At 58.6% G+C, this 17965-nt stretch overlaps 12 non-coding genes across 12 annotated transcripts; all 12 read right to left on the bottom strand.

Moving 5' to 3' along the window:
- Positions 1-720: 720 nt before the first annotated feature.
- On the bottom strand, positions 721-810 carry trnay-gua (transfer RNA tyrosine (anticodon GUA)). Its single transcript is given in 2 exon segments — positions 721-756; positions 774-810. It is a non-coding gene; the product is annotated as a tRNA-Tyr (tRNA).
- Positions 811-1986: 1176 nt separating this feature from the next.
- Positions 1987-2076, bottom strand: trnay-gua (transfer RNA tyrosine (anticodon GUA)). The gene is given in 2 exon segments: positions 1987-2022; positions 2040-2076. It is a non-coding gene; the product is annotated as a tRNA-Tyr (tRNA).
- Positions 2077-3252: 1176 nt separating this feature from the next.
- On the bottom strand, positions 3253-3342 carry trnay-gua (transfer RNA tyrosine (anticodon GUA)). Its single transcript is given in 2 exon segments — positions 3253-3288; positions 3306-3342. It is a non-coding gene; the product is annotated as a tRNA-Tyr (tRNA).
- A 2431-nt stretch (positions 3343-5773) lies between these two features.
- trnay-gua (transfer RNA tyrosine (anticodon GUA)) lies at positions 5774-5863 on the bottom strand. Its single transcript is given in 2 exon segments — positions 5774-5809; positions 5827-5863. It is a non-coding gene; the product is annotated as a tRNA-Tyr (tRNA).
- Positions 5864-7039: 1176 nt separating this feature from the next.
- Positions 7040-7129, bottom strand: trnay-gua (transfer RNA tyrosine (anticodon GUA)). The gene is given in 2 exon segments: positions 7040-7075; positions 7093-7129. It is a non-coding gene; the product is annotated as a tRNA-Tyr (tRNA).
- Positions 7130-8305: 1176 nt separating this feature from the next.
- trnay-gua (transfer RNA tyrosine (anticodon GUA)) lies at positions 8306-8395 on the bottom strand. The gene is given in 2 exon segments: positions 8306-8341; positions 8359-8395. It is a non-coding gene; the product is annotated as a tRNA-Tyr (tRNA).
- Positions 8396-10826: 2431 nt separating this feature from the next.
- Positions 10827-10916, bottom strand: trnay-gua (transfer RNA tyrosine (anticodon GUA)). The gene is given in 2 exon segments: positions 10827-10862; positions 10880-10916. It is a non-coding gene; the product is annotated as a tRNA-Tyr (tRNA).
- A 1176-nt stretch (positions 10917-12092) lies between these two features.
- trnay-gua (transfer RNA tyrosine (anticodon GUA)) lies at positions 12093-12182 on the bottom strand. Its single transcript is given in 2 exon segments — positions 12093-12128; positions 12146-12182. It is a non-coding gene; the product is annotated as a tRNA-Tyr (tRNA).
- Positions 12183-13358: 1176 nt separating this feature from the next.
- Positions 13359-13448, bottom strand: trnay-gua (transfer RNA tyrosine (anticodon GUA)). Its single transcript is given in 2 exon segments — positions 13359-13394; positions 13412-13448. It is a non-coding gene; the product is annotated as a tRNA-Tyr (tRNA).
- Positions 13449-14624: 1176 nt separating this feature from the next.
- Positions 14625-14714, bottom strand: trnay-gua (transfer RNA tyrosine (anticodon GUA)). Its single transcript is given in 2 exon segments — positions 14625-14660; positions 14678-14714. It is a non-coding gene; the product is annotated as a tRNA-Tyr (tRNA).
- A 1176-nt stretch (positions 14715-15890) lies between these two features.
- On the bottom strand, positions 15891-15980 carry trnay-gua (transfer RNA tyrosine (anticodon GUA)). Its single transcript is given in 2 exon segments — positions 15891-15926; positions 15944-15980. It is a non-coding gene; the product is annotated as a tRNA-Tyr (tRNA).
- Positions 15981-17156: 1176 nt separating this feature from the next.
- trnay-gua (transfer RNA tyrosine (anticodon GUA)) lies at positions 17157-17246 on the bottom strand. Its single transcript is given in 2 exon segments — positions 17157-17192; positions 17210-17246. It is a non-coding gene; the product is annotated as a tRNA-Tyr (tRNA).
- Between the last annotated feature and the right edge of the window lie 719 nt (positions 17247-17965).

The following is a 17965-nucleotide window of genomic DNA, read 5'->3' on the forward strand; positions in this document are numbered from 1 at the left end:
GTGAAGCTTTTGATCTTTCGGGACCACTCTCAGGGAGGCGGCGTACGCAAACGGTATTCCGTCTGCTGCAGACCAGCTGAGTGAGTGGGTGCACTCGCAGTTTTAAAAGCAAGTGGAGAATGCGAGCATCGATCCCACTACCTCACGCGTGCGCTCCAACAGTTGAACTAATCCCCCGGTAGGTGAGCCGGCCACGCTTTCGCTCCTTCCGCAGTGGATCCTGAGCAGCCACGCTCCAGGATGTGCAGGAAATCCTCTCACCCGTCGGACGGCTGAGACCAAACATTGCTGATGCCTGTCTCGCTGAAAGAACCAACTTGTCGGAGGAGCGGCAGCGGCAGCTGGTGGACTCAGGCGAGGCGGAAGGCCCCGTGGACGAGGAAAGAAGTGCTGAGGCGATGGCGATTGCTGATTGGAGGTGGAAACGACTTCAGCCTTGGCGCAGCCACCACGAGCGTGAGGTGACGTCGCAGGGCCCCGCCTGACTGATAGAAGACTTCATTTGGTTGCAGTGAGCACAAAGTGCTTTCATGCGTTTGTGTCGAAAACGAGGCACCCTGCTGGCCGTCAGCTGCAGCCGCAGCAAGGAGACAGCTGGCTGGCTGGTTGCAGAGGGGGAAGGGCGTGTGCCGACGTGTCGCCTTTTCAGCTCATCTGTGTTGCTGTGGCCCGCGTGCTGGTGGATGCTGACTGTTTGCAAAAAGCAGCAGGGTGGGGGGCTACTTCGAGCCGGAATTGAACCGGCGACCTAAGGATGACAGGTTTGCGACACACTACAGTCCTCCGCTCTACCAGCTGAGCTATCGAAGGAGAGCCCAGTAGAGGCTCTCCCTTGCTGATGCTTTGCCGCGCTCCTCCACTAATGCGACGCCGTTGCCTCCCTGAAAATCTGTCACTCTGGCAGATCCTGAGCCACTGGCTGATCTCCACAGCTTCGGCCTGTGCTGGCATGAAGAAATCGTCTCGAGTGCTGATCCGAAACTGCCAGATTCTGCCGGTACAGTACCTGACTCGCAGCTTCGTGTACATGTCAGGTTAGGGTTTGGGCCGCAGCTTACCGACTGGTTCAAGTTGCCTCCAAACACGTCCAGGACGTGCCCGCTGACCTCAGGCGACTCACCCACCACCGGTGTGATCCTTTCAAGGTGCTGACTTGCACCCCGCAGGGAAAAAACATCAACGCCGCAGGCGTTTCCCTTCACTGCGCAGCTCGACTTCCTTCCTACGCTGCACCCTGAAACAGCAGGACCTGCCTGTCGCTCACGCGTGAAGCTTTTGATCTTTCGGGACCACTCTCAGGGAGGCGGCGTACGCAAACGGTATTCCGTCTGCTGCAGACCAGCTGAGTGAGTGGGTGCACTCGCAGTTTTAAAAGCAAGTGGAGAATGCGGGCATCGATCCCACTACCTCACGCGTGCGCTCCAACAGTTGAACTAATCCCCCGGGTGGTGAGCCGGCCACGCTTTCGCTCCTTCCGCAGTGGATCCTGAGCAGCCACGCTCCAGGATGTGCAGGAAATCCTCTCACCCGTCGGACGGCTGAGACCAAACATTGCTGATGCCTGTCTCGCTGAAAGAACCAACTTGTCGGAGGAGCGGCAGCGGCAGCTGGTGGACTCAGGCGAGGCGGAAGGCCCCGTGGACGAGGAAAGAAGTGCTGAGGCGATGGCGATTGCTGATTGGAGGTGGAAACGACTTCAGCCTTGGCGCAGCCACCACGAGCGTGAGGTGACGTCGCAGGGCCCCGCCTGACTGATAGAAGACTTCATTTGGTTGCAGTGAGCACAAAGTGCTTTCATGCGTTTGTGTCGAAAACGAGGCACCCTGCTGGCCGTCAGCTGCAGCCGCAGCAAGGAGACAGCTGGCTGGCTGGTTGCAGAGGGGGAAGGGCGTGTGCCGACGTGTCGCCTTTTCAGCTCATCTGTGTTGCTGTGGCCCGCGTGCTGGTGGATGCTGACTGTTTGCAAAAAGCAGCAGGGTGGGGGGCTCCTTCGAGCCGGAATTGAACCGGCGACCTAAGGATGACAGGTTTGCGACACACTACAGTCCTCCGCTCTACCAGCTGAGCTATCGAAGGAGAGCCCAGCAGTGGCTCTCCCTTGCTGATGCTTTGCCGCGCTCCTCCACTAATGCGACGCCGTTGCCTCCCTGAAAATCTGTCACTCTGGCAGATCCTGAGCCACTGGCTGATCTCCACAGCTTCGGCCTGTGCTGGCATGAAGAAATCGTCTCGAGTGCTGATCCGAAACTGCCAGATTCTGCCGGTACAGTACCTGACTCGCAGCTTCGTGTACATGTCAGGTTAGGGTTTGGGCCGCAGCTTACCGACTGGTTCAAGTTGCCTCCAAACACGTCCAGGACGTGCCCGCTGACCTCAGGCGACTCACCCACCACCGGTGTGATCCTTTCAAGGTGCTGACTTGCACCCCGCAGGGAAAAAACATCAACGCCGCAGGCGTTTCCCTTCACTGCGCAGCTCGACTTCCTTCCTACGCTGCACCCTGAAACAGCAGGACCTGCCTGTCGCTCACGCGTGAAGCTTTTGATCTTTCGGGACCACTCTCAGGGAGGCGGCGTACGCAAACGGTATTCCGTCTGCTGCAGACCAGCTGAGTGAGTGGGTGCACTCGCAGTTTTAAAAGCAAGTGGAGAATGCGAGCATCGATCCCACTACCTCACGCGTGCGCTCCAACAGTTGAACTAATCCCCCGGTAGGTGAGCCGGCCACGCTTTCGCTCCTTCCGCAGTGGATCCTGAGCAGCCACGCTCCAGGATGTGCAGGAAATCCTCTCACCCGTCGGACGGCTGAGACCAAACAGTGCTGATGCCTGTCTCGCTGAAAGAACCAACTTGTCGGAGGAGCGGCAGCGGCAGCTGGTGGACTCAGGCGAGGCGGAAGGCCCCGTGGACGAGGAAAGAAGTGCTGAGGCGATGGCGATTGCTGATTGGAGGTGGAAACGACTTCAGCCTTGGCGCAGCCACCACGAGCGTGAGGTGACGTCGCAGGGCCCCGCCTGACTGATAGAAGACTTCATTTGGTTGCAGTGAGCACAAAGTGCTTTCATGCGTTTGTGTCGAAAACGAGGCACCCTGCTGGCCGTCAGCTGCAGCCGCAGCAAGGAGACAGCTGGCTGGCTGGTTGCAGAGGGGGAAGGGCGTGTGCCGACGTGTCGCCTTTTCAGCTCATCTGTGTTGCTGTGGCCCGCGTGCTGGTGGATGCTGACTGTTTGCAAAAAGCAGCAGGGTGGGGGGCTACTTCGAGCCGGAATTGAACCGGCGACCTAAGGATGACAGGTTTGCGACACACTACAGTCCTCCGCTCTACCAGCTGAGCTATCGAAGGAGAGCCCAGTAGAGGCTCTCCCTTGCTGATGCTTTGCCGCGCTCCTCCACTAATGCGACGCCGTTGCCTCCCTGAAAATCTGTCACTCTGGCAGATCCTGAGCCACTGGCTGATCTCCACAGCTTCGGCCTGTGCTGGCATGAAGAAATCGTCTCGAGTGCTGATCCGAAACTGCCAGATTCTGCCGGTACAGTACCTGACTCGCAGCTTCGTGTACATGTCAGGTTAGGGTTTGGGCCGCAGCTTACCGACTGGTTCAAGTTGCCTCCAAACACGTCCAGGACGTGCCCGCTGACCTCAGGCGACTCACCCACCACCGGTGTGATCCTTTCAAGGTGCTGACTTGCACCCCGCAGGGAAAAAACATCAACGCCGCAGGCGTTTCCCTTCACTGCGCAGCTCGACTTCCTTCCTACGCTGCACCCTGAAACAGCAGGACCTGCCTGTCGCTCACGCGTGAAGCTTTTGATCTTTCGGGACCACTCTCAGGGAGGCGGCGTACGCAAACGGTATTCCGTCTGCTGCAGACCAGCTGAGTGAGTGGGTGCACTCGCAGTTTTAAAAGCAAGTGGAGAATGCGGGCATCGATCCCACTACCTCACGCGTGCGCTCCAACAGTTGAACTAATCCCCCGGGTGGTGAGCCGGCCACGCTTTCGCTCCTTCCGCAGTGGATCCTGAGCAGCCACGCTCCAGGATGTGCAGGAAATCCTCTCACCCGTCGGACGGCTGAGACCAAACATTGCTGATGCCTGTCTCGCTGAAAGAACCAACTTGTCGGAGGAGCGGCAGCGGCAGCTGGTGGACTCAGGCGAGGCGGAAGGCCCCGTGGACGAGGAAAGAAGTGCTGAGGCGATGGCGATTGCTGATTGGAGGTGGAAACGACTTCAGCCTTGGCGCAGCCACCACGAGCGTGAGGTGACGTCGCAGGGCCCCGCCTGACTGATAGAAGACTTCATTTGGTTGCAGTGAGCACAAAGTGCTTTCATGCGTTTGTGTCGAAAACGAGGCACCCTGCTGGCCGTCAGCTGCAGCCGCAGCAAGGAGACAGCTGGCTGGCTGGTTGCAGAGGGGGAAGGGCGTGTGCCGACGTGTCGCCTTTTCAGCTCATCTGTGTTGCTGTGGCCCGCGTGCTGGTGGATGCTGACTGTTTGCAAAAAGCAGCAGGGTGGGGGGCTCCTTCGAGCCGGCGACCTAAGGATGACAGGTTTGCGACACACTACAGTCCTCCGCTCTACCAGCTGAGCTATCGAAGGAGAGCCCAGCAGAGGCTCTCCCTTGCTGATGCTTTGCCGCGCTCCTCCACTAATGCGACGCCGTTGCCTCCCTGAAAATCTGTCACTCTGGCAGATCCTGAGCCACTGGCTGATCTCCACAGCTTCGGCCTGTGCTGGCATGAAGAAATCGTCTCGAGTGCTGATCCGAAACTGCCAGATTCTGCCGGTACAGTACCTGACTCGCAGCTTCGTGTACATGTCAGGTTAGGGTTTGGGCTGCAGCTTACCGACTGGTTCAAGTTGCCTCCAAACACGTCCAGGACGTGCCCGCTGACCTCAGGCGACTCACCCACCACCGGTGTGATCCTTTCAAGGTGCTGACTTGCACCCCGCAGGGAAAAAACATCAACGCCGCAGGCGTTTCCCTTCACTGCGCAGCTCGACTTCCTTCCTACGCTGCACCCTGAAACAGCAGGACCTGCCTGTCGCTCACGCGTGAAGCTTTTGATCTTTCGGGACCACTCTCAGGGAGGCGGCGTACGCAAACGGTATTCCGTCTGCTGCAGACCAGCTGAGTGAGTGGGTGCACTCGCAGTTTTAAAAGCAAGTGGAGAATGCGAGCATCGATCCCACTACCTCACGCGTGCGCTCCAACAGTTGAACTAATCCCCCGGTAGGTGAGCCGGCCACGCTTTCGCTCCTTCCGCAGTGGATCCTGAGCAGCCACGCTCCAGGATGTGCAGGAAATCCTCTCACCCGTCGGACGGCTGAGACCAAACAGTGCTGATGCCTGTCTCGCTGAAAGAACCAACTTGTCGGAGGAGCGGCAGCGGCAGCTGGTGGACTCAGGCGAGGCGGAAGGCCCCGTGGACGAGGAAAGAAGTGCTGAGGCGATGGCGATTGCTGATTGGAGGTGGAAACGACTTCAGCCTTGGCGCAGCCACCACGAGCGTGAGGTGACGTCGCAGGGCCCCGCCTGACTGATAGAAGACTTCATTTGGTTGCAGTGAGCACAAAGTGCTTTCATGCGTTTGTGTCGAAAACGAGGCACCCTGCTGGCCGTCAGCTGCAGCCGCAGCAAGGAGACAGCTGGCTGGCTGGTTGCAGAGGGGGAAGGGCGTGTGCCGACGTGTCGCCTTTTCAGCTCATCTGTGTTGCTGTGGCCCGCGTGCTGGTGGATGCTGACTGTTTGCAAAAAGCAGCAGGGTGGGGGGCTCCTTCGAGCCGGAATTGAACCGGCGACCTAAGGATGACAGGTTTGCGACACACTACAGTCCTCCGCTCTACCAGCTGAGCTATCGAAGGAGAGCCCAGCAGTGGCTCTCCCTTGCTGATGCTTTGCCGCGCTCCTCCACTAATGCGACGCCGTTGCCTCCCTGAAAATCTGTCACTCTGGCAGATCCTGAGCCACTGGCTGATCTCCACAGCTTCGGCCTGTGCTGGCATGAAGAAATCGTCTCGAGTGCTGATCCGAAACTGCCAGATTCTGCCGGTACAGTACCTGACTCGCAGCTTCGTGTACATGTCAGGTTAGGGTTTGGGCCACAGCTTACCGACTGGTTCAAGTTGCCTCCAAACACGTCCAGGACGTGCCCGCTGACCTCAGGCAACTCACCCACCACCGGTGTGATCCTTTCAAGGTGCTGACTTGCACCCCGCAGGGAAAAAACATCAACGCCGCAGGCGTTTCCCTTCACTGCGCAGCTCGACTTCCTTCCTACGCTGCACCCTGAAACAGCAGGACCTGCCTGTCACTCACGCGTGAAGCTTTTGATCTTTCGGGACCACTCTCAGGGAGGCGGCGTACGCAAACGGTATTCCGTCTGCTGCAGACCAGCTGAGTGAGTGGGTGCACTCGCAGTTTTAAAAGCAAGTGGAGAATGCGAGCATCGATCCCACTACCTCACGCGTGCGCTCCAACAGTTGAACTAATCCCCCGGTAGGTGAGCCGGCCACGCTTTCGCTCCTTCCGCAGTGGATCCTGAGCAGCCACGCTCCAGGATGTGCAGGAAATCCTCTCACCCGTCGGACGGCTGAGACCAAACAGTGCTGATGCCTGTCTCGCTGAAAGAACCAACTTGTCGGAGGAGCGGCAGCGGCAGCTGGTGGACTCAGGCGAGGCGGAAGGCCCCGTGGACGAGGAAAGAAGTGCTGAGGCGATGGCGATTGCTGATTGGAGGTGGAAACGACTTCAGCCTTGGCGCAGCCACCACGAGCGTGAGGTGACGTCGCAGGGCCCCGCCTGACTGATAGAAGACTTCATTTGGTTGCAGTGAGCACAAAGTGCTTTCATGCGTTTGTGTCGAAAACGAGGCACCCTGCTGGCCGTCAGCTGCAGCCGCAGCAAGGAGACAGCTGGCTGGCTGGTTGCAGAGGGGGAAGGGCGTGTGCCGACGTGTCGCCTTTTCAGCTCATCTGTGTTGCTGTGGCCCGCGTGCTGGTGGATGCTGACTGTTTGCAAAAAGCAGCAGGGTGGGGGGCTCCTTCGAGCCGGAATTGAACCGGCGATCTAAGGATGACAGGTTTGCGACACACTACAGTCCTCCGCTCTACCAGCTAAGCTATCGAAGGAGAGCCCAGCAGTGGCTCTCCCTTGCTGATGCTTTGCCGCGCTCCTCCACTAATGCGACGCCGTTGCCTCCCTGAAAATCTGTCACTCTGGCAGATCCTGAGCCACTGGCTGATCTCCACAGCTTCGGCCTGTGCTGGCATGAAGAAATCGTCTCGAGTGCTGATCCGAAACTGCCAGATTCTGCCGGTACAGTACCTGACTCGCAGCTTCGTGTACATGTCAGGTTAGGGTTTGGGCCGCAGCTTACCGACTGGTTCAAGTTGCCTCCAAACACGTCCAGGACGTGCCCGCTGACCTCAGGCGACTCACCCACCACCGGTGTGATCCTTTCAAGGTGCTGACTTGCACCCCGCAGGGAAAAAACATCAACGCCGCAGGCGTTTCCCTTCACTGCGCAGCTCGACTTCCTTCCTACGCTGCACCCTGAAACAGCAGGACCTGCCTGTCGCTCACGCGTGAAGCTTTTGATCTTTCGGGACCACTCTCAGGGAGGCGGCGTACGCAAACGGTATTCCGTCTGCTGCAGACCAGCTGAGTGAGTGGGTGCACTCGCAGTTTTAAAAGCAAGTGGAGAATGCGGGCATCGATCCCACTACCTCACGCGTGCGCTCCAACAGTTGAACTAATCCCCCGGGTGGTGAGCCGGCCACGCTTTCGCTCCTTCCGCAGTGGATCCTGAGCAGCCACGCTCCAGGATGTGCAGGAAATCCTCTCACCCGTCGGACGGCTGAGACCAAACATTGCTGATGCCTGTCTCGCTGAAAGAACCAACTTGTCGGAGGAGCGGCAGCGGCAGCTGGTGGACTCAGGCGAGGCGGAAGGCCCCGTGGACGAGGAAAGAAGTGCTGAGGCGATGGCGATTGCTGATTGGAGGTGGAAACGACTTCAGCCTTGGCGCAGCCACCACGAGCGTGAGGTGACGTCGCAGGGCCCCGCCTGACTGATAGAAGACTTCATTTGGTTGCAGTGAGCACAAAGTGCTTTCATGCGTTTGTGTCGAAAACGAGGCACCCTGCTGGCCGTCAGCTGCAGCCGCAGCAAGGAGACAGCTGGCTGGCTGGTTGCAGAGGGGGAAGGGCGTGTGCCGACGTGTCGCCTTTTCAGCTCATCTGTGTTGCTGTGGCCCGCGTGCTGGTGGATGCTGACTGTTTGCAAAAAGCAGCAGGGTGGGGGGCTCCTTCGAGCCGGAATTGAACCGGCGACCTAAGGATGACAGGTTTGCGACACACTACAGTCCTCCGCTCTACCAGCTGAGCTATCGAAGGAGAGCCCAGCAGTGGCTCTCCCTTGCTGATGCTTTGCCGCGCTCCTCCACTAATGCGACGCCGTTGCCTCCCTGAAAATCTGTCACTCTGGCAGATCCTGAGCCACTGGCTGATCTCCACAGCTTCGGCCTGTGCTGGCATGAAGAAATCGTCTCGAGTGCTGATCCGAAACTGCCAGATTCTGCCGGTACAGTACCTGACTCGCAGCTTCGTGTACATGTCAGGTTAGGGTTTGGGCCGCAGCTTACCGACTGGTTCAAGTTGCCTCCAAACACGTCCAGGACGTGCCCGCTGACCTCAGGCGACTCACCCACCACCGGTGTGATCCTTTCAAGGTGCTGACTTGCACCCCGCAGGGAAAAAACATCAACGCCGCAGGCGTTTCCCTTCACTGCGCAGCTCGACTTCCTTCCTACGCTGCACCCTGAAACAGCAGGACCTGCCTGTCGCTCACGCGTGAAGCTTTTGATCTTTCGGGACCACTCTCAGGGAGGCGGCGTACGCAAACGGTATTCCGTCTGCTGCAGACCAGCTGAGTGAGTGGGTGCACTCGCAGTTTTAAAAGCAAGTGGAGAATGCGAGCATCGATCCCACTACCTCACGCGTGCGCTCCAACAGTTGAACTAATCCCCCGGTAGGTGAGCCGGCCACGCTTTCGCTCCTTCCGCAGTGGATCCTGAGCAGCCACGCTCCAGGATGTGCAGGAAATCCTCTCACCCGTCGGACGGCTGAGACCAAACAGTGCTGATGCCTGTCTCGCTGAAAGAACCAACTTGTCGGAGGAGCGGCAGCGGCAGCTGGTGGACTCAGGCGAGGCGGAAGGCCCCGTGGACGAGGAAAGAAGTGCTGAGGCGATGGCGATTGCTGATTGGAGGTGGAAACGACTTCAGCCTTGGCGCAGCCACCACGAGCGTGAGGTGACGTCGCAGGGCCCCGCCTGACTGATAGAAGACTTCATTTGGTTGCAGTGAGCACAAAGTGCTTTCATGCGTTTGTGTCGAAAACGAGGCACCCTGCTGGCCGTCAGCTGCAGCCGCAGCAAGGAGACAGCTGGCTGGCTGGTTGCAGAGGGGGAAGGGCGTGTGCCGACGTGTCGCCTTTTCAGCTCATCTGTGTTGCTGTGGCCCGCGTGCTGGTGGATGCTGACTGTTTGCAAAAAGCAGCAGGGTGGGGGGCTCCTTCGAGCCGGCGACCTAAGGATGACAGGTTTGCGACACACTACAGTCCTCCGCTCTACCAGCTGAGCTATCGAAGGAGAGCCCAGCAGAGGCTCTCCCTTGCTGATGCTTTGCCGCGCTCCTCCACTAATGCGACGCCGTTGCCTCCCTGAAAATCTGTCACTCTGGCAGATCCTGAGCCACTGGCTGATCTCCACAGCTTCGGCCTGTGCTGGCATGAAGAAATCGTCTCGAGTGCTGATCCGAAACTGCCAGATTCTGCCGGTACAGTACCTGACTCGCAGCTTCGTGTACATGTCAGGTTAGGGTTTGGGCTGCAGCTTACCGACTGGTTCAAGTTGCCTCCAAACACGTCCAGGACGTGCCCGCTGACCTCAGGCGACTCACCCACCACCGGTGTGATCCTTTCAAGGTGCTGACTTGCACCCCGCAGGGAAAAAACATCAACGCCGCAGGCGTTTCCCTTCACTGCGCAGCTCGACTTCCTTCCTACGCTGCACCCTGAAACAGCAGGACCTGCCTGTCGCTCACGCGTGAAGCTTTTGATCTTTCGGGACCACTCTCAGGGAGGCGGCGTACGCAAACGGTATTCCGTCTGCTGCAGACCAGCTGAGTGAGTGGGTGCACTCGCAGTTTTAAAAGCAAGTGGAGAATGCGAGCATCGATCCCACTACCTCACGCGTGCGCTCCAACAGTTGAACTAATCCCCCGGTAGGTGAGCCGGCCACGCTTTCGCTCCTTCCGCAGTGGATCCTGAGCAGCCACGCTCCAGGATGTGCAGGAAATCCTCTCACCCGTCGGACGGCTGAGACCAAACAGTGCTGATGCCTGTCTCGCTGAAAGAACCAACTTGTCGGAGGAGCGGCAGCGGCAGCTGGTGGACTCAGGCGAGGCGGAAGGCCCCGTGGACGAGGAAAGAAGTGCTGAGGCGATGGCGATTGCTGATTGGAGGTGGAAACGACTTCAGCCTTGGCGCAGCCACCACGAGCGTGAGGTGACGTCGCAGGGCCCCGCCTGACTGATAGAAGACTTCATTTGGTTGCAGTGAGCACAAAGTGCTTTCATGCGTTTGTGTCGAAAACGAGGCACCCTGCTGGCCGTCAGCTGCAGCCGCAGCAAGGAGACAGCTGGCTGGCTGGTTGCAGAGGGGGAAGGGCGTGTGCCGACGTGTCGCCTTTTCAGCTCATCTGTGTTGCTGTGGCCCGCGTGCTGGTGGATGCTGACTGTTTGCAAAAAGCAGCAGGGTGGGGGGCTACTTCGAGCCGGAATTGAACCGGCGACCTAAGGATGACAGGTTTGCGACACACTACAGTCCTCCGCTCTACCTGCTAAGCTATCGAAGGAGAGCCCAGCAGTGGCTCTCCCTTGCTGATGCTTTGCCGCGCTCCTCCACTAATGCGACGCCGTTGCCTCCCTGAAAATCTGTCACTCTGGCAGATCCTGAGCCACTGGTTGATCTCCACAGCTTCGGCCTGTGCTGGCATGAAGAAATCGTCTCGAGTGCTGATCCGAAACTGCCAGATTCTGCCGGTACAGTACCTGACTCGCAGCTTCGTGTACATGTCAGGTTAGGGTTTGGGCCGCAGCTTACCGACTGGTTCAAGTTGCCTCCAAACACGTCCAGGACGTGCCCGCTGACCTCAGGCAACTCACCCACCACCGGTGTGATCCTTTCAAGGTGCTGACTTGCACCCCGCAGGGAAAAAACATCAACGCCGCAGGCGTTTCCCTTCACTGCGCAGCTCGACTTCCTTCCTACGCTGCACCCTGAAACAGCAGGACCTGCCTGTCGCTCACGCGTGAAGCTTTTGATCTTTCGGGACCACTCTCAGGGAGGCGGCGTACGCAAACGGTATTCCGTCTGCTGCAGACCAGCTGAGTGAGTGGGTGCACTCGCAGTTTTAAAAGCAAGTGGAGAATGCGAGCATCGATCCCACTACCTCACGCGTGCGCTCCAACAGTTGAACTAATCCCCCGGTAGGTGAGCCGGCCACGCTTTCGCTCCTTCCGCAGTGGATCCTGAGCAGCCACGCTCCAGGATGTGCAGGAAATCCTCTCACCCGTCGGACGGCTGAGACCAAACATTGCTGATGCCTGTCTCGCTGAAAGAACCAACTTGTCGGAGGAGCGGCAGCGGCAGCTGGTGGACTCAGGCGAGGCGGAAGGCCCCGTGGACGAGGAAAGAAGTGCTGAGGCGATGGCGATTGCTGATTGGAGGTGGAAACGACTTCAGCCTTGACGCAGCCACCACGAGCGTGAGGTGACGTCGCAGGGCCCCGCCTGACTGATAGAAGACTTCATTTGGTTGCAGTGAGCACAAAGTGCTTTCATGCGTTTGTGTCGAAAACGAGGCACCCTGCTGGCCGTCAGCTGCAGCCGCAGCAAGGAGACAGCTGGCTGGCTGGTTGCAGAGGGGGAAGGGCGTGTGCCGACGTGTCGCCTTTTCAGCTCATCTGTGTTGCTGTGGCCCGCGTGCTGGTGGATGCTGACTGTTTGCAAAAAGCAGCAGGGTGGGGGGCTCCTTCGAGCCGGAATTGAACCGGCGACCTAAGGATGACAGGTTTGCGACACACTACAGTCCTCCGCTCTACCAGCTGAGCTATCGAAGGAGAGCCCAGCAGAGGTTCTCCCTTGCTGATGCTTTGCCGCGCTCCTCCACTAATGCGACGCCGTTGCCTCCCTGAAAATCTGTCACTCTGGCAGATCCTGAGCCACTGGCTGATCTCCACAGCTTCGGCCTGTGCTGGCATGAAGAAATCGTCTCGAGTGCTGATCCGAAACTGCCAGATTCTGCCGGTACAGTACCTGACTCGCAGCTTCGTGTACATGTCAGGTTAGGGTTTGGGCCGCAGCTTACCGACTGGTTCAAGTTGCCTCCAAACACGTCCAGGACGTGCCCGCTGACCTCAGGCGACTCACCCACCACCGGTGTGATCCTTTCAAGGTGCTGACTTGCACCCCGCAGGGAAAAAACATCAACGCCGCAGGCGTTTCCCTTTACTGCGCAGCTCGACTTCCTTCCTACGCTGCACCCTGAAACAGCAGGACCTGCCTGTCGCTCACGCGTGAAGCTTTTGATCTTTCGGGACCACTCTCAGGGAGGCGGCGTACGCAAACGGTATTCCGTCTGCTGCAGACCAGCTGAGTGAGTGGGTGCACTCGCAGTTTTAAAAGCAAGTGGAGAATGCGGGCATCGATCCCACTACCTCACGCGTGCGCTCCAACAGTTGAACTAATCCCCCGGTAGGTGAGCCGGCCACGCTTTCGCTCCTTCCGCAGTGGATCCTGAGCAGCCACGCTCCAGGATGTGCAGGAAATCCTCTCACCCGTCGGACGGCTGAGACCAAACATTGCTGATGCCTGTCTCGCTGAAAGAACCAACTTGTCGGAGGAGCGGCAGCGGCAGCTGGTGGACTCAGGCGAGGCGGAAGGCCCCGTGGACGAGGAAAGAAGTGCTGAGGCGATGGCGATTGCTGATTGGAGGTGGAAACGACTTCAGCCTTGGCGCAGCCACCACGAGCGTGAGGTGACGTCGCAGGGCCCCGCCTGACTGATAGAAGACTTCATTTGGTTGCAGTGAGCACAAAGTGCTTTCATGCGTTTGTGTCGAAAACGAGGCACCCTGCTGGCCGTCAGCTGCAGCCGCAGCAAGGAGACAGCTGGCTGGCTGGTTGCAGAGGGGGAAGGGCGTGTGCCGACGTGTCGCCTTTTCAGCTCATCTGTGTTGCTGTGGCCCGCGTGCTGGTGGATGCTGACTGTTTGCAAAAAGCAGCAGGGTGGGGGGCTCCTTCGAGCCGGAATTGAACCGGCGACCTAAGGATGACAGGTTTGCGACACACTACAGTCCTCCGCTCTACCAGCTGAGCTATCGAAGGAGAGCCCAGCAGTGGCTCTCCCTTGCTGATGCTTTGCCGCGCTCCTCCACTAATGCGACGCCGTTGCCTCCCTGAAAATCTGTCACTCTGGCAGATCCTGAGCCACTGGCTGATCTCCACAGCTTCGGCCTGTGCTGGCATGAAGAAATCGTCTCGAGTGCTGATCCGAAACTGCCAGATTCTGCCGGTACAGTACCTGACTCGCAGCTTCGTGTACATGTCAGGTTAGGGTTTGGGCCGCAGCTTACCGACTGGTTCAAGTTGCCTCCAAACACGTCCAGGACGTGCCCGCTGACCTCAGGCGACTCACCCACCACCGGTGTGATCCTTTCAAGGTGCTGACTTGCACCCCGCAGGGAAAAAACATCAACGCCGCAGGCGTTTCCCTTCACTGCGCAGCTCGACTTCCTTCCTACGCTGCACCCTGAAACAGCAGGACCTGCCTGTCGCTCACGCGTGAAGCTTTTGATCTTTCGGGACCACTCTCAGGGAGGCGGCGTACGCAAACGGTATTCCGTCTGCTGCAGACCAGCTGAGTGAGTGGGTGCACTCGCAGTTTTAAAAGCAAGTGGAGAATGCGAGCATCGATCCCACTACCTCACGCGTGCGCTCCAACAGTTGAACTAATCCCCCGGTAGGTGAGCCGGCCACGCTTTCGCTCCTTCCGCAGTGGATCCTGAGCAGCCACGCTCCAGGATGTGCAGGAAATCCTCTCACCCGTCGGACGGCTGAGACCAAACAGTGCTGATGCCTGTCTCGCTGAAAGAACCAACTTGTCGGAGGAGCGGCAGCGGCAGCTGGTGGACTCAGGCGAGGCGGAAGGCCCCGTGGACGAGGAAAGAAGTGCTGAGGCGATGGCGATTGCTGATTGGAGGTGGAAACGACTTCAGCCTTGGCGCAGCCACCACGAGCGTGAGGTGACGTCGCAGGGCCCCGCCTGACTGATAGAAGACTTCATTTGGTTGCAGTGAGCACAAAGTGCTTTCATGCGTTTGTGTCGAAAACGAGGCACCCTGCTGGCCGTCAGCTGCAGCCGCAGCAAGGAGACAGCTGGCTGGCTGGTTGCAGAGGGGGAAGGGCGTGTGCCGACGTGTCGCCTTTTCAGCTCATCTGTGTTGCTGTGGCCCGCGTGCTGGTGGATGCTGACTGTTTGCAAAAAGCAGCAGGGTGGGGGGCTACATCGAGCCGGAATTGAACCGGCGACCTAAGGATGACAGGTTTGCGACACACTACAGTCCTCCGCTCTACCAGCTGAGCTATCGAAGGAGAGCCCAGTAGAGGCTCTCCCTTGCTGATGCTTTGCCGCGCTCCTCCACTAATGCGACGCCGTTGCCTCCCTGAAAATCTGTCACTCTGGCAGATCCTGAGCCACTGGCTGATCTCCACAGCTTCGGCCTGTGCTGGCATGAAGAAATCGTCTCGAGTGCTGATCCGAAACTGCCAGATTCTGCCGGTACAGTACCTGACTCGCAGCTTCGTGTACATGTCAGGTTAGGGTTTGGGCCGCAGCTTACCGACTGGTTCAAGTTGCCTCCAAACACGTCCAGGACGTGCCCGCTGACCTCAGGCGACTCACCCACCACCGGTGTGATCCTTTCAAGGTGCTGACTTGCACCCCGCAGGGAAAAAACATCAACGCCGCAGGCGTTTCCCTTCACTGCGCAGCTCGACTTCCTTCCTACGCTGCACCCTGAAACAGCAGGACCTGCCTGTCGCTCACGCGTGAAGCTTTTGATCTTTCGGGACCACTCTCAGGGAGGCGGCGTACGCAAACGGTATTCCGTCTGCTGCAGACCAGCTGAGTGAGTGGGTGCACTCGCAGTTTTAAAAGCAAGTGGAGAATGCGGGCATCGATCCCACTACCTCACGCGTGCGCTCCAACAGTTGAACTAATCCCCCGGTAGGTGAGCCGGCCACGCTTTCGCTCCTTCCGCAGTGGATCCTGAGCAGCCACGCTCCAGGATGTGCAGGAAATCCTCTCACCCGTCGGACGGCTGAGACCAAACATTGCTGATGCCTGTCTCGCTGAAAGAACCAACTTGTCGGAGGAGCGGCAGCGGCAGCTGGTGGACTCAGGCGAGGCGGAAGGCCCCGTGGACGAGGAAAGAAGTGCTGAGGCGATGGCGATTGCTGATTGGAGGTGGAAACGACTTCAGCCTTGGCGCAGCCACCACGAGCGTGAGGTGACGTCGCAGGGCCCCGCCTGACTGATAGAAGACTTCATTTGGTTGCAGTGAGCACAAAGTGCTTTCATGCGTTTGTGTCGAAAACGAGGCACCCTGCTGGCCGTCAGCTGCAGCCGCAGCAAGGAGACAGCTGGCTGGCTGGTTGCAGAGGGGGAAGGGCGTGTGCCGACGTGTCGCCTTTTCAGCTCATCTGTGTTGCTGTGGCCCGCGTGCTGGTGGATGCTGACTGTTTGCAAAAAGCAGCAGGGTGGGGGGCTCCTTCGAGCCGGAATTGAACCGGCGACCTAAGGATGACAGGTTTGCGACACACTACAGTCCTCCGCTCTACCAGCTGAGCTATCGAAGGAGAGCCCAGCAGAGGTTCTCCCTTGCTGATGCTTTGCCGCGCTCCTCCACTAATGCGACGCCGTTGCCTCCCTGAAAATCTGTCACTCTGGCAGATCCTGAGCCACTGGCTGATCTCCACAGCTTCGGCCTGTGCTGGCATGAAGAAATCGTCTCGAGTGCTGATCCGAAACTGCCAGATTCTGCCGGTACAGTACCTGACTCGCAGCTTCGTGTACATGTCAGGTTAGGGTTTGGGCCGCAGCTTACCGACTGGTTCAAGTTGCCTCCAAACACGTCCAGGACGTGCCCGCTGACCTCAGGCGACTCACCCACCACCGGTGTGATCCTTTCAAGGTGCTGACTTGCACCCCGCAGGGAAAAAACATCAACGCCGCAGGCGTTTCCCTTTACTGCGCAGCTCGACTTCCTTCCTACGCTGCACCCTGAAACAGCAGGACCTGCCTGTCGCTCACGCGTGAAGCTTTTGATCTTTCGGGACCACTCTCAGGGAGGCGGCGTACGCAAACGGTATTCCGTCTGCTGCAGACCAGCTGAGTGAGTGGGTGCACTCGCAGTTTTAAAAGCAAGTGGAGAATGCGGGCATCGATCCCACTACCTCACGCGTGCGCTCCAACAGTTGAACTAATCCCCCGGTAGGTGAGCCGGCCACGCTTTCGCTCCTTCCGCAGTGGATCCTGAGCAGCCACGCTCCAGGATGTGCAGGAAATCCTCTCACCCGTCGGACGGCTGAGACCAAACATTGCTGATGCCTGTCTCGCTGAAAGAACCAACTTGTCGGAGGAGCGGCAGCGGCAGCTGGTGGACTCAGGCGAGGCGGAAGGCCCCGTGGACGAGGAAAGAAGTGCTGAGGCGATGGCGATTGCTGATTGGAGGTGGAAACGACTTCAGCCTTGGCGCAGCCACCACGAGCGTGAGGTGACGTCGCAGGGCCCCGCCTGACTGATAGAAGACTTCATTTGGTTGCAGTGAGCACAAAGTGCTTTCATGCGTTTGTGTCGAAAACGAGGCACCCTGCTGGCCGTCAGCTGCAGCCGCAGCAAGGAGACAGCTGGCTGGCTGGTTGCAGAGGGGGAAGGGCGTGTGCCGACGTGTCGCCTTTTCAGCTCATCTGTGTTGCTGTGGCCCGCGTGCTGGTGGATGCTGACTGTTTGCAAAAAGCAGCAGGGTGGGGGGCTCCTTCGAGCCGGAATTGAACCGGCGACCTAAGGATGACAGGTTTGCGACACACTACAGTCCTCCGCTCTACCAGCTGAGCTATCGAAGGAGAGCCCAGCAGTGGCTCTCCCTTGCTGATGCTTTGCCGCGCTCCTCCACTAATGCGACGCCGTTGCCTCCCTGAAAATCTGTCACTCTGGCAGATCCTGAGCCACTGGCTGATCTCCACAGCTTCGGCCTGTGCTGGCATGAAGAAATCGTCTCGAGTGCTGATCCGAAACTGCCAGATTCTGCCGGTACAGTACCTGACTCGCAGCTTCGTGTACATGTCAGGTTAGGGTTTGGGCCGCAGCTTACCGACTGGTTCAAGTTGCCTCCAAACACGTCCAGGACGTGCCCGCTGACCTCAGGCGACTCACCCACCACCGGTGTGATCCTTTCAAGGTGCTGACTTGCACCCCGCAGGGAAAAAACATCAACGCCGCAGGCGTTTCCCTTCACTGCGCAGCTCGACTTCCTTCCTACGCTGCACCCTGAAACAGCAGGACCTGCCTGTCGCTCACGCGTGAAGCTTTTGATCTTTCGGGACCACTCTCAGGGAGGCGGCGTACGCAAACGGTATTCCGTCTGCTGCAGACCAGCTGAGTGAGTGGGTGCACTCGCAGTTTTAAAAGCAAGTGGAGAATGCGAGCATCGATCCCACTACCTCACGCGTGCGCTCCAACAGTTGAACTAATCCCCCGGTAGGTGAGCCGGCCACGCTTTCGCTCCTTCCGCAGTGGATCCTGAGCAGCCACGCTCCAGGATGTGCAGGAAATCCTCTCACCC

The sequence above is a fragment of the Chiloscyllium punctatum genome, chromosome 5, assembly GCF_047496795.1.
Source record: "Chiloscyllium punctatum isolate Juve2018m chromosome 5, sChiPun1.3, whole genome shotgun sequence".
Classification (NCBI taxonomy): domain Eukaryota; kingdom Metazoa; phylum Chordata; class Chondrichthyes; order Orectolobiformes; family Hemiscylliidae; genus Chiloscyllium; species Chiloscyllium punctatum.